Below are 14,323 nucleotides of genomic sequence, written 5' to 3'. Positions count from 1 at the left end.
ACGATCAGAGCTGGACACCTCCCACCCCAGTTTTGGCTTTTGCGGGGAGCCAGGGATACTCTCTCCACCACACCAGCATATTCTCCAGAAGTGTGAAAGCAAGACCATTCAGACTCACTCCCCATCAGCCACTGAGCCCCCTGCCCCTGCCTGGCTCTGGGATTGGGATCCTGCTCAGCCTTTGCCCACATTCTAACCTTCCCACATCTTTTCAGACCAACTTTTATCTCCCTTATTCTTCCCTGAATTCAGGCAGATGTGAATCTGTATCCTGACTCTATCAATTACTTGCTTGCTGTGCAACATTTGAGAAGTCACATAACGTCTCTGAGCCCAAAATGGAAATGCTGATACCATCCTCAGGAATGTTTTGGTGAATGTGGGGGAGTGAGTAATGAATGAGAGAGACCCGAGCTGGATCCGCTACATCACATCATAGGGCTCAGAAATATTCGGTCCCCTCCCTTTCTCTTCTTCTTGGCCTGAAGCTCTCCCCGCCCCCACCCTTTCATCAGGCAGCTCATGGAGCCCTTCTGCACCCCTTCCTCTGAGACCTCCTAGACCCTCCCACCCTTTGGCCTCCAGTGGACTTGGCACGGGCAGGAAGTGAGGTGGGGATGGAGGAAATAAATTTGCCAAAGCTCTGTGAGGCAGCAGGAGACAGCCTGTAAAGCGAGAGGGGGTTCTTCGTGTGTATTGGAGGAGTGGCTCCCACTCCGCCCACTGGCTGACCTCTTGGGTCAGGCCACTTCCCTGGGGGCTGGGTGTGAGTCTGCAGCTGCTCTCCTTGATAAACTGTTTTGGCTCCTTCTCCCCATCCACTCTCAGACTTTCTCTGAACCCCCGAGCCTCCCCGGTGGGAGACAGGGTCTGCCCCCCATGGCCTGAGTCACCCAGGCCTCTTTGGTCTTTGCCTTCTGACTTGCAGAGGCCTGAGAGGGCAAGTGGTGGGAGGGGAGGAGGGGAGAGAAGTCAGGGGGTTTGCCCCTCTCCCAGCAGGCCCTGGTTTTGGCAGTGCTGTGCTCCTTCCCTAAGGGCACAGCGCCTGTCCCTCTGGCCCCCTTCCCAGGGTAGCAACACTGACTGGGTTCTAGTAAGAGCGCCCCCCTCCCCACCCCTCCAGGCCCGGGGTGGTAACGACTCCCCACAGCCACTAGTCCCTGGAGCTGCACCTAGACCTGCCCACACTCTCCGTGCTCCCTTCATTACACTTTCTGCAGTGAACCCTCAGAAAGTGCCGTCTGCTTCCTGCAAAGACCTAACGGATCCGATCCTAGCACCAGTTCGTCAATGCCCCCTCCCCCCTCCCTGAACCAGACTGCAGCCCAGCTTGGAGAGGGAGGCTCAGAACAGTGAATTAAAATCGTGGAGGAATCCACCCAGCCTCCCTGGTCCAGGAGGGGCTCCAGCTGTGGCTCAGGTAACAAGAGGGGAGACGCAGGCCAGGTGCTAGGCCCACCCCATCACCCTGGCCTGCCTCTGCCTGGCTGGGGACGGCAACATGAAGGAAAGGGGGGAAAGGCTCCCCTCAACCATGTTCTGGGCCCCGCAGAGGAGTCAGGGAAGAAAGGACAGACCCTGCTCCCCATAGGAAACTCCTTGTTAGACTGGGAGCAACATGTCTCCCCCATCTGACTCGCTGCTCCCTGAGGGCAGGGGCTGGTTTCACTCGTTTGTGTTCTTATCCCCAGCATGGAGCTCAAACAGCAAACAACTGCTCAGCGCAAACCTTAGAGACACAGAAAAGTGCAAAGTGGGACCCCCGCCATCTGGTCGTCCAGAGGGTCTCTCTAAAAGGCCCACAATGCTGTGAGCTCCTGGTCTGTGGGTGGGCCAGAGCTGGTCCCCGGAGCACTTGCCTGGCTTCCATCCCATCTTGCCAACTCACATCTGTATGACCTTGGGCAAGTCACTTCACCTTGGAGTGGCCAACTGGTCCCGGTTCTCTGGGACTGTCCTAGGAAAGTGCCATCTCCAAGGACATCTTCCCTCAGTCCCAGGAAGAGTGGACAGTTGTTTGCACTACTTAACCGCCCTGTGCCTCAGTTTCCCCCAGGTGCCAATAGCAATCTGCCTCAGGAGGAAGGCTGTGGTATAGATGGGATGAGTTCATGAAATTGAGAACCTAGAAAGCACCCGGCACAAAGTCAGCTCGATATGATTTACCTTCTTCGTCTGAGTTTCCCAGGAGCAGATCATGGGGCAGCATTTGGCTGCAAGTATTGGCTCCAAAGAGGACCAGTAAAGAAGTAAACCATGGGAAGAAAAGGAGAGCAATCCAGAGAGTTGACGGGCAGGGGAGGGCTGCTGGGCAATCGACCTCCGTTCCACTGCAGAACTCTGGGTGGAGTGTGCCTCAGAGCTGCCCGTCCAGAGGGGCAAGGAAGCAGAGGCATATGACCCCCACTCCCATTTCTCACTTCCTGAGGGCTGCTGCCTGAAAAGGGAGGTGTTTCCTCCCCAGCACATGTGGTGCAGAAGTCTGTGGAGTAGTGGGAACGGGTCCGACCCAAGCAGGCAGGGCACTGTCGCGTAACACAGATACGTTAACCCCACTCAAACTGTGCAGGAGACATGGGAGCAGAGGAGACACCTGCCCAGTGGTGGGAAAGGGGAGTCAAGGTGGAAGGAGATATTTCCTGGGTGAGCTTTGAAGCATGAATACAAGTTTTCCAGGCAAAGGAGGAAGCAGGGCTTGCACAAGATGGGCCTGCAATAAATATCTCAATGAATGCCAAATAAGTCCAGAGACATTCAAATGCTTGAGTTAGTGGGGCTGATTGGGTCGTGGAGAGGCAATGCCAGTCAGAGGAGGAGGTGTTGGGGTCAGAGGCCTGTGGGTATCAGGAAAGGCTGGATCGAGGCACAAGGACCTGAGCTGGTCCCGGGTTGACAGGTGAGGAGGAGGGAAGGTAGACCACATGAAAGAACCTCAAGAGCAAAGGCAGAGAAGCAGGAGTGGGCAGGGCTAGAAAGGGGTGCCGAAGAAAGGGAAGGGAGGGGAATGAAGGGAAAGAAAAGTTAGGGGGAAATTGGGGGGAGGAGAAAAAGAGGCATAGAGACATGAAAAGCTCAATCACAGGGGTAGAGGGAGAACCACAGAGTCCTGCTTCACAGAGGTCCAAGGAAGAGAGTGAAAACAAGGTAGTATCATGGTCTCAGGAGCTGAGTCCTGCCCGGAGTGGAGGCATGAGCCATCCGGGAAGGCTTCCCAGAGGAGGCGAGCCCTGAACCAGGAGCTGCAGTGAGCCCAAGACCAGGAGCTTCATGGAAAGAAGGCTGCAGGGGCCCTGAGAGTGAGAGGGAGCAGAGAGCAAGGCGCTGCCAGCAAGCCAGAAGGAGGGCGGGTTCCAGTGGTTATTACTGGAGCTGCACAAATATTGTTGTTTTGACTGGTAGTGGGGGTTGGTTTATTTTTCCCCAGGAACCACAAGGGTGATGCACAGGTTCATTTTAGAACATGACACCGCGGGAAGAGCAATTGGCCTCGCCTTTCCCACTTCTGGTGAGAGGCACACATGCGCATGCATGCAAGCATACAGACACACACACACACACACACACACACACACACACACACACACACGCATACAGAGTCATAAAAAATAACCCAGACCACAAATGTTTAATCCACCAAAGCCAAGTGTCTGCTGGAAATATCTCAGTTGTCACCATGGTAAGACTGTCCCACTTTTTTATATGCAAAGCCCTTGCAACAGTGCCTGGAATATAAAAAGCCCCACAAACATCTTTACTGTTATCTGGAGGCTGAATAGCCCAGCGGCTTAAAGCTTGGACACGCAGCCACATCATCTGAGTTCGGAGCCCAACTGCTTACCAGCTGTGAGACGGCGGACAAGTTGCTTAACCTCTCAGTGTTTTCATCCAGCATGGGGATAACACTACCTCTCTCAAAGGGTTCCAAGAGTAAATGAGTCAATACGTATAATGGGCATAGAAATGGCCCAGCTCAGAGTAAATATTACAGACATGATGGTCAGTGTCATCATCATCACCGTCACCTCCTGTCCGTGAAATGCCCAAACTCCCCCCGAACCCTCTGCCACAGACTCCCAGCCCTCCTAACCCCCAGTTCCCACTGAAAACCAACCATGCCCTGGCCAAGAGTGCCCTGAGACTCGGAGGGACAGAGAGAGAATGCGTGATCCCGGGTGTTCAACAGGAAATGTCAGATGCCTCGGAAACCTCGATTCCAAGAGACTGCAAACCCTTGCACCCCAAAACTACATAACTACATCCAGGGCCGGACACCACAGCCACACCGCTCTCCACCCTCTGCCTGTACCAGCTAAGCTGAGTTCCAGGGGTAGGGATGGCAGACGAACTAAAGCTTGGATCTGGTTGGGGTTAAATCTCTCTTGGTGGCGGGGTTTGCCTGGGGAGAGAGGAGGTGAGGGCCAGTGGGCCACTGTTTCCAGGTTCAGCTGGGAGCAGTAGTCCTCAGACCCGACTGTGAGTCTGCATTCCCTAGACAGCTTGTTCGAACACAGATTGCTGGCCCGATCCCTGAAGTATGTAATTTCCAGGACAGTTTGCTTTTCATACAAGTTCTTATGTGGAAGCTAGTGGTCCAGGAAGTACACTTCAAGAACCAGTGGTTTAGGAGCTCGACCCTGAATCCCAGTTCTAGTCCCAGGAGCTGTGTGACCTTCGTCAGGTCACATAACTTTTTGGGTCTCAGTCTTTCCACTTCTAAAGCCAGGACTCTAATACCTGTCCTCAGGACGGCTGTGAGGATTCCAAAAGGACATGGAGGCAAAGTGGTCAGCACAGTGCCTGGCTCCCAGTAGAGAGTCGCTGTGACAATTGTCATTATTCCTCCAGCGTTTGGAACTGGTGGTTTTCCTCTAGCATCTGCTCTATCCCTGTAATGCACCCCTAATTATTAGATGGGCACATGGATGCCCAGAATAAAGACCTCCTTTCCCAAGCTCCACTGAGGCAGTGTGGCCTTATGGTAAGAACGAAGAGGTGTATACTAGATGGGATGTTGTTTTGCTACTGAAACAGAGATGCAAAATGATAGTGACCTAACTAATGGAGAAATGTATTTATTTTTTCATATAAAGGCCTAGTAGGTTGCTTATGACCCTTCTACCTTATTGTTCTATCATTCTCAATGTAAGACCTTCATCTCATCTTATAATATGGCTGCTCCAGCTCCTGCCATCACATCCACATCCCAGCCAGTGGAAAAGAGAGAAAGGAGAAAGAAAGGTCATACTTGTTCCCTTTCAAATCACAACTAGTAGCTGTAAATATCATTTCTATTCACACTGTATTGTTTGGAAGTCAGTCACATGACCACATCTCACTACAGAAAGCTGGGAAATGTGCTTTTCAGCTGACCGGGTATATAACCAGTTAAAAATGCCATTACTATGTCAGAAGGGGTGAATGGCCACGGTGTTGGCAACAGGATAGAGTCAGTTTGTGTGCACAGCCTCTAGGAATTGTCCTTAAAGGAAAGGAGTATTCCTTTTCTCAGCCCTTACTTCTTCCTGGTGTTGGAATATTCTAGACGTGACGGTAGAAGCTTGAGTGGCCCCTTTGGACCATAAGTGTTCAGGAAGTAGACTGACTACATAGGAGGGCTGTAGCCCTAACCATGGTGGTGCGGCCATCGCAGCCCTGCGCTGCTTCCTCTGGACTGGGTTTACAGGAGAGAGAAATACAACTTTACCTCCTTTAGCCCACTGCTACTTGAGATTTTGTGTCCCTGGAAGCTAAACTTAATCTTGACTGATAGTCTTCGTCCCAGCACTGAGCTACTCCTCTCCTAGCACTCCAGCTCAGCTTCCCCAAATTGTCAGTTGTCATATGTTCTGGGAAATGGGAGGGAAGGAGGGACTCAAGGGACATTCTAATATTTTACTCACCCCTGGCCCTGTGTTGCCTGCAATTGACTGAAAAGTGGCCCCAAGTCTTCATCTTTCCCCGGATCCCTCCCCTCTGCAGACTGACTCTGAAAATGTTTTCCCAAGCTCTGTGTGGGCTTGGTCATGTGACTTGCTTTGGCCAATGGGTGTTAGCAAATGAGATGCCCACAGAGGCTCAAACAGGGCTTATGAGTCTGAGCTTCTCTCTCTCTCTCTCTCTCTCTCTCTGTATGTCTGGCTCTGGCTCCAGCTCTGTCTGCCATAGCTATAAGAACATTTCCAGACTAACCTTCTGGAGGAAAAGAGGCAATGGAGCTGGGAGTTTCATTTCGGAAGCAAGAACCAAGGCTCAGAGAACATGAACTGCCCGTGGGCATCTCTAGTATAAGATGGGAAGGAAGGAAATGCCAACATCCTCAACACCTGCTGTGTGCCTGGACTCATCAATTCATTTCAGCAAGGCGGTAATGCCATGGGATCCGTCCAGCCAGGCTTCCGACCAGCCAGCCTGGCGCTGAAGCCCTGGGTCTCCACACTACCCCATAGTGCCCCCAGAGACAGCGCCTGACCCTGCTTCCCCTCACCCATTCCAGTGCAGAATCAGACCTGAAGTATTTCTCCATGAGGACAGACCTCCAGGTTGTTAAGTCCAAGTGTATGAGTCAGCTCAGGTGGCTATAACAAAATACCTAGACTCGGTGACTTACAAACCACAGAAATTTATTTCTCACAGTTCTGGAGGCTGGGAAGTCTGAGATCAAGGTGCCGGTGTGTGGTGAGTGTCTGCTCCTGGTTCATAGACGCCATCTTCTCACTGTGTCCTCACATGGTGGATGGGGACAGGAAGCTTTCTTGGGCCTCCTTTATAAGTCCTTCATAAGGGCACTAATCCCATTCACACAGCATCTACCCTCGTGGCCGAAGCACCTCCCAGAGCCCTGACTCCCGATACTATCACGTGGGGGGTAGGGTTCCAACACACGAATCCTGATGGGAAACAGTCAGCCCTTAGCGTCAGCTGCACGTTCAAGCCTCATCTTACGTGTCCGGCTTAGCACGTTGGCAGGTGTGCAGCTGAACTCTACTGGATTTCCTCCTGCCCGCCTAGCCGCCCTTCTCAGGTGTAGCAGGGTAGTCTCTCTTTATTTTTGTCCTTCTTTTATACTTTCCTCCTTTCTTCCTTCCCTCCTTCTTTCCTTCCCTCCTTCCTTCCTTTCTGAAATGGAGGACAACTGACCTTCATTGTCAGGTAAAGGGTCGCTTCTGGGGAACACTTGGCTACTCAAATGCAGGTCAGCCAGGCATCCATTGTTCTGAGCTTGAGGGAGTGAGTGGACAATTTGTGAAATCTTTAGAGATATTCAGAGAGAGGAATGTGCCATACCAGTTACAGTAGTGACCTCTGGCCATGGGATTTGTAAGCAGATGAGACTACAGGGCTCCAGTCCTCTATCACTCCATGCTTAACCTCAGGCCTTAGGCCCTTGGGACTGAGGAGTCCCCTGAGAGTGTTGTCAGCTGCAGATACCAGTGTTCCAGAGGGAGATGTTGGAGCTCCTGCAGGAGGACCCATGGAGCCTGGAAAGTTTAACTGGAGTCCCATCTGCCATCCCAGACCCCATGGCCAGCCCTATTTTCTGTAAATGTTGGTTTTTCCCAAGGTTCATCCTTAGGCCATCTTTTTTCTCATTCCATATTTTCCCCCTAGGCCATCAAGTGCCTGCCAAGATTTCAACAACCAACCACAGCTTGACCTCTCTCAAATTTTCATCTCTAAACCGGATTTCTCCTTTGAGCTCCTGAAGCTAAGCAGTCGAGATCATCACCTTCCAAATCATCTCTGGGTTCAGGATGGTCACGTGAGCTCCAGCTCACTCAGGAAGGAGAAAGGGGAAGAGAGATGTTCCACACTCCCCACCGATTTCAAGGAGATTTCTTAAAGAGCCAGAAACACACGGACTTCTATTTCATGGGCTAGAAGTTAGTCACAGGATCACATCTCCCCCAAGGAAAGTCTTCTAGCTAGGCGACAACGAGCCCCGGGTGCCGCTGATCTGGTCTCTCCCTACCACATCAGCTTCGTTTTCCGTGTTGCTGTCAAACTCAGCCCTCTTCCCTCTGCAGTGGTCACTCTGCCCCTCTCTTGGTTCCTCAGACAAGCTCAGTTCTCTGCCACCTGGAAGCTTTTGCATAAACCGTCTCCTCTGCCTGCAACAGTGTTCAGGCTCTCTCCTCACTCCATCCCACATGCTCAACCCCTTACCCGTCAGCGCCATGTCGTCAGAGGCCTTACCAGAAGGAAGGCATTACCCCACTGGAAAGCCCTTGCATCTCCCGGAAACCTTCCTCCACAGCACTTACAAGCTTGTAATTACATATTTTATTTTGGTGTTTATTTCAATTCAATTCAATTCAACTCCACAGCTATTTGAGGAGCTCCTATTGTATATCAGATACTCGTCTGCAGCACCTCCTCCTGGTCCCAGGGCTCCCTTTCTGATAACTTCTCTGTGTCTGCTGTTCGCCCTTGAGGGGCTGGGACCAGACCAGCCAGTGGACTTGGGCAAATCATGACTTGAGACAGTGAAGACCATCTCCCAGTCCATCCTTTCCAGGGTCTGAGCAGCCTGGTAGCAGTCAGGGCCAGTGGACAGGGAGGGGTGGGGAGCATGTGCTAGGCTCCTGGAGACAAGGTCCTGGGTCAGCTCTGCCACGCATAGGACATGAGACCTTGGGCCAGTCACTGCCCCGCTCTGGACTTCAGTGTCCTCATTTATAAAAGGAGTATGTCTCCCAGCTTGACTTTGGATGAATGTTCTCTGAAGAAATGACCAAGACCTTTCCGAAAAATCCATGATGGGCTTTGGGTTTCATTCATTCGCCATTCATTCCTAGACTCATTGACACATCTTTATTGAGTGCCTCGTCTCTAACAGGAATGATTCTGGAGGTGAGGAGTCACAGGTGACCCAGACAAGGACAGGAATGGGGTCAAGGACGCAAACACATCAACAGGCAACCCCAGTTCGGTGTGGAAAGAGAGATTTCCACCTATAACCTTGTATTGGCAAGAACTACAATGTTCTTTATTTCTTTATAACTCAGTCTCTATTTCAAGTGCTCTATTTCAATGGGGTGAAAAGAGAATGTATTCATTCTCTATCGCTCCTGCCGTCCCTTCTGCCATCAACTCCTTTCACTCTCTCCTCCTTTCTTCTAGCCCAGGGAAAGTATTTTTCAAGTCAAGGACGGAATGGGGGCCAGGGCAGTCTAGTTATGATGGTTGTGTAACAAAATACCCCCGAAATTTAACAGCTTAGGGGCACCTGGGTGGCTTAGTCGGTGAAGCTCCTGGGATCCCAGGCTCCTGGGATAGAGCCCTATACCAGGCTCCCTGCTCAGCGGGGGGTCGGGGGTCCTTCTTCTCCCTCTCCCTCTGCCCCTCCTCCCTGCTGTATTCTCTATGTCTCTCTCTCAAATAAATAAATAAAATCTAATAATTTGGCAGCTTAAACTGGTCACATTTATTTTGCTCACAGAGCTGCAAGTCAGGCAGGTGCTGGGGACTAGAGGGTGGGGGGGCAACTCTGCTCTACCCCGCATCAGTGAGGGCCTTTGAAGGCTGGGTAGGTCATCGACAGTCGCTGGCTCGCTTGTGCCTGGAATGGGCCATTGGCTGAGACCTAGCGCACCCGCCTGTGTCCCAGGCTTGCTCACGACATACTGGCTGCGGGGCAAGGGTGAGCCCTGAGAGGGGACAGAAGCTGCACTGCCCCGTACGACCTAGCCTGGGAAGCCACGCGGGACACTCGCCCTGCCTTGCGTCCACCCAAGCAGTCACAAGCTCCCACCCAGTTCCATGGGATGAGGAAGTAGGCGCCGCGTCTTGTGGAAGAGCATGTGGGGAAGCAATAGGGCTGTGACCATTTTTGGACAATACAATCTACCATGCAAGTGGAGAGGGGATCTCTTTATGTTTTTTCCCACTGTTTTGTTTATTGTGGTAAAACACACATCACATAAAATTTCCCACCTTAACCATTCTGAAGCATACAACTCAGTGGTGTTAAATACTTTCACGTCGTAGCACAACCATCCCTGCCATGCATCGCCTTAACTCTCTTTGCATTGTAAATCTGAAACCCTGTACCCATTAGACAATAACTCCCCTTCTCTTCTCACCCCGGCCCCTGCCAACCATCATTCTACTGTCTGCCTCTATGATTTGACTACTCTAAGCCCCTCATATAACTGGTATCATACCGTATTTGTTTTGGGGAGTGGCTTATTTTACTTAGCACCCTCAAGGTTCATCCATGTTATAGCATCTTGCATAATTTCCTTCCTTCTTAAGGCTGACTGATATACCATCGTGAAGATAGGCCACATTTTGCTCATCCATTCATCCATTAATGGACTTTTGGGTCGCTCCCATGTTGTGGCTATAGTGAATCATGTTGTTATGAGGGGCGCCTGGTGGCTCAGTTGGAAAGTGTGTGCCTTCAGGTCAGGTCATGATCTCAGGGTCCTGGGACCGAGCCACACGTGGGGCTCCCTACACATTAGGGAGTCTACTTCTCCCTCTGGCTCTCCCCCTGCTCATGCTCTCTTTCCCCCTCTCTCTCTCCTTCTCTCAAATAAATAAATAGATAATCTTAAAAAAAATAACACTGTTATGAACATAGGTGTACAAACATCAATTGGAGATCTTACTTTCAGTTCTTTTGGGTAGATACCCAGAAATGAAATTGCTCTTTCCAGTAATTCTATTTGTAATTTTTGGAAGAACAGCAATACTATTTTCCACAGCTACTGTACTATTTTTTTTTTAAGATTTTATTTATTTATTTGACACACAGAGAGAGAAAGCACAAGCTGGGAGAGCAGCAGAGGGAAAGGGAGAAGAAGACTTCCTGCTGAGCAGGGAGCCCAACTCAGGGCTCGATCCCAGAACCCTGGGATCATGACCTGAGCCGAAGGCAGACACTTAACAGACTGAGGCACCCAAGGGCCCCGCTACTATGCCAGTCTCCCACCAACAGTGCACGAGGGTTCCAGCTTCTCTAAGCCAGTACTTGTTGTATTGTGTGTTTGGTTTTGGGTAGTACTCATCCTAACGGGTGTGAGGTGGTATCTCATTGTAGTGTCAGTTTGCATCTCCCTAACAATTCTAATAATTAGTGATGTTGAGCACCTTTTCATGCGCTTACTTTTTGTTGTTGTTGTTAATGTTTCTCCTAGTTTTTACTCCTGCATCCTTGTAGTTCCCCTAAAGGCTTGGGGTTGAGACGCAAAGGCCAGAGACCTTTTCGCTTCCTGCTTTGTCACGGCCCACCCTTGAGGGGCTAGGACACCACATGATACCACATAAGCATCATCCAGCTGCTGTGAGGAGAGGTGCTCAGGGAGCCTGAGGAAGAACTTTCCCCCTGGCCTGGAGCATGGGAGACAGAAATGTGCAGGATGAGTAAGAGTAAGTATGATTAAGAGTCAGACTGGTTGGGGGAGAATGGGGCACAAGGTTGGGATGAGGGAATAAATGTCCTATATTGAGAGGGAACAGCATGTGCAAAGCCTCTGAAGGAAGAAAGAAAAGGGATGTTAGCGTCAAGAGAGAGGAAAGAGATGAGGATAGAGATAGCCAGACCAGTTGGACTTTGCCTGGAATCTAGGGAGAGAGGTCTTTAAAGGGCTTTAAGCCAAAAAATGAGATAAGACTTTGAGATAAGATTCAAAGATTATTTTGAAGAAAATGTCAACAAAATGAAAATACAACCTATGAGAATAGGAAAGAATATCTGCAAACCATGTATCCGATAGAGAGCTAATATCCAAAATATATACAGAACGTAAATACTTCGATAGCAAAAAGAGGAAGAAAAACCCACAAATAATTTTTTTAATTAAAATGGGCAAAGGATCTGAATAGACATTTTTCCAAAGAAGACATGCGAATGGCCAACAGGTCCATAAAAAGGTACTCAACATCACTAATCACCAGTGGGCCTGCAAATTCAAACCACAATGAGATTCCGCCTCACACCTGTTGGAAGGACTGTCATTGAAAAGGCGAGAGATAAAAGCCTGGAACCCTTCTGCACGGCTGGTAGGATTGTAAACTAGTGAAGCCGCTCTGTTTCCATACTGTTTTCGCAGTATAACAGGTCCTCAAAAAATTAAAAATAGAAATACCATGTGACCCCACGAGCCCACTTCTGGGAACACATCTGAAGATACGAGATATCTGCACCCCATGTTGACTGTAGTATTACTTACAGTAGCCAAGATACGGAAAATACCCTGAGAGTCCACTGACGGGTGAATGGGAAAAGGAAATGTGTTGTATGGATACCACGGAATATTATTCAGCCATAAAAAAAGAAATTCTGCCATTTGTGACAACATAGATGAAACTGAAGGGCATTATGCTAAGTCAGATAAGTTGGACAGAAAGATAAATACTGCGATCTCACATGTGGAAATCTTAAAAGAAAGGAAGGGAGGGAGGAAAGAAGAAAAGAACTCAGAAAAATAGAACAGATTTGTAGTTAACAGAGACAGGGGGTCAGGGATGAAGGCGGTTGAAAGCTACAAACTTCTAGTGATGGGGGAAATAAGCCCTGGGGGGTAACAGGCAGCACAGTGACTACAGTTAATACTGTCCGATGGTATGTCTGAAAGTTCCTAAAATAGTAGATACCGACAATTCTCATCACAAGGAAAAACCTTTTTTTTTCTTTTTTTATATATCCCTATGAGATGATGGTTGTTAACTAAACTTACTGTGGAAATCATTCCACAATATATGGAAGTCCTGTTGTTAAACCGTCCACCTAAAACTTACACCGTGCTGTATGTCAGTGATGTCTCAATGAAACTGGGGGAAAAATTAAGTGAAATGGATTTGAGAAGCATTTGGAGGATGGAAATATTGGGTCTTGGGGCTGGTTCGGACACAGAGGAGCAGGAAGGGGCAGTTCCCTGAGCTCAAAGAGCACGCACCCTCACAGTCCCTGCCAGGAGCCGCTGTGTCCCATACACCCACCTGTCAAGCGGCCAGGCCTGTGGGCATGACAAGGCCTTCTGGAACCGGATATGGCGGACATCCCCAACTGTCCATGGATTCACGAACTGCCTAAATCCATTAATGAGATTCCTCCCAGGTCCCTCCAAGGGAACAGAGCCAAGTCCTCTCTGGAAGGAAGAGCCACAGAGCCCTACACAGGGGATCACATCCCCAACCCTTCACCCACCCCTGTTCACACCCTCAGGGAGCCAAGTGACCACTGACGCTCAGTAGGAATACCTGGGTAAGGGAGAACAGGAAGGACAGAGAGCTGCCTAAGATTTTATTTATTTATTTATTTATTTGAGAGAAAGAGCACAGCGGTGGGGAGGGGCAGAGGGAGAGGGAGAAACAGACTCCCTGCTGAACAGGGAGCCTGATGTGGGACTTGATCCCAGGACCCTGAGATCACGACCTGAGCGGAAGGCAGACGCTTAGCCCACTGAGCCACCCAGGCCCCCCCACCCAGGCTGGCTGGCAAGTTCAGACTAGGACTAAATCTGAGGCCACGTGGGCCCTGTGCCACTTGCTCTAGGCTCCCACCACTGGCACCACTGTGCCACCGTTTTGCTTTGGCAGCAAAGCCAAAGGATAAATGTGCCCTATCTTCCTGCAACATCCATTTGACTCAAAGAATGTGAGGAAAATATTATTTTTGTATTAAACACAGTTATGATGGAATAGAATGCAAAATTTATGTGTGGGTTTTAGATAAACAGAAGACTTGAGATCCTACTAGGGCTTTGAGCTGGTTGTTTTGAGCCAAGGCCCTTGGGGAGAATGTGGTCTGGCCCCTTTGGGCACCATTCTGGTGGAAAAGTTTGAGAAAAATCAGCGTTCTTTAACAGCCACGGTCCAAAGGACAGGCTCTGCAAAGAGTTGCTCCTGCCGCCAGGGACAGCTATGTGTAGAAGGGGCCGCCAGGGCACACAGGAGTCACCCTGGGCTGCCCTAGGGCGGTGACCACAGAGTCACTGACAATGTAAGGATGACAGATGTTGGCAGAATCTCTCACAGGTAGCTGATGTTCCCTTCTCCTGGTCCCGGCCAGTTATCAAGCGAGGCATTCCTGTTATCTCCCTGTGGGTACAGCACAAGCCAGTTCTCTGGCCTCAGCTCCCACTGAAGACAGAGCCAGAGTGAGCCTGGCTGGACTTCAGTCAGCCATTAGCAGGAGCAGACAAGAGGGAAGACGGCCAGTCCTTCCACCGTCTGTTTGGTCACTCGTTTCACCCGCAGTGTCCAATTCTGCCACCTTTGCTCCCTGGTCGATGAGTACCAGAGTGGTTCGAGGCTAGAACAGGCGACCAAAGGGCTGGGTAGGAATGGATTCAGTGTAGGATGGGTGGGAGAAGAT

Source organism: Ursus arctos, unplaced genomic scaffold, assembly GCF_023065955.2.
Source record: "Ursus arctos isolate Adak ecotype North America unplaced genomic scaffold, UrsArc2.0 scaffold_31, whole genome shotgun sequence".
Classification (NCBI taxonomy): Eukaryota; Metazoa; Chordata; class Mammalia; order Carnivora; family Ursidae; genus Ursus; species Ursus arctos.
Note: the sequence above shows the minus strand (reverse complement) of the source record.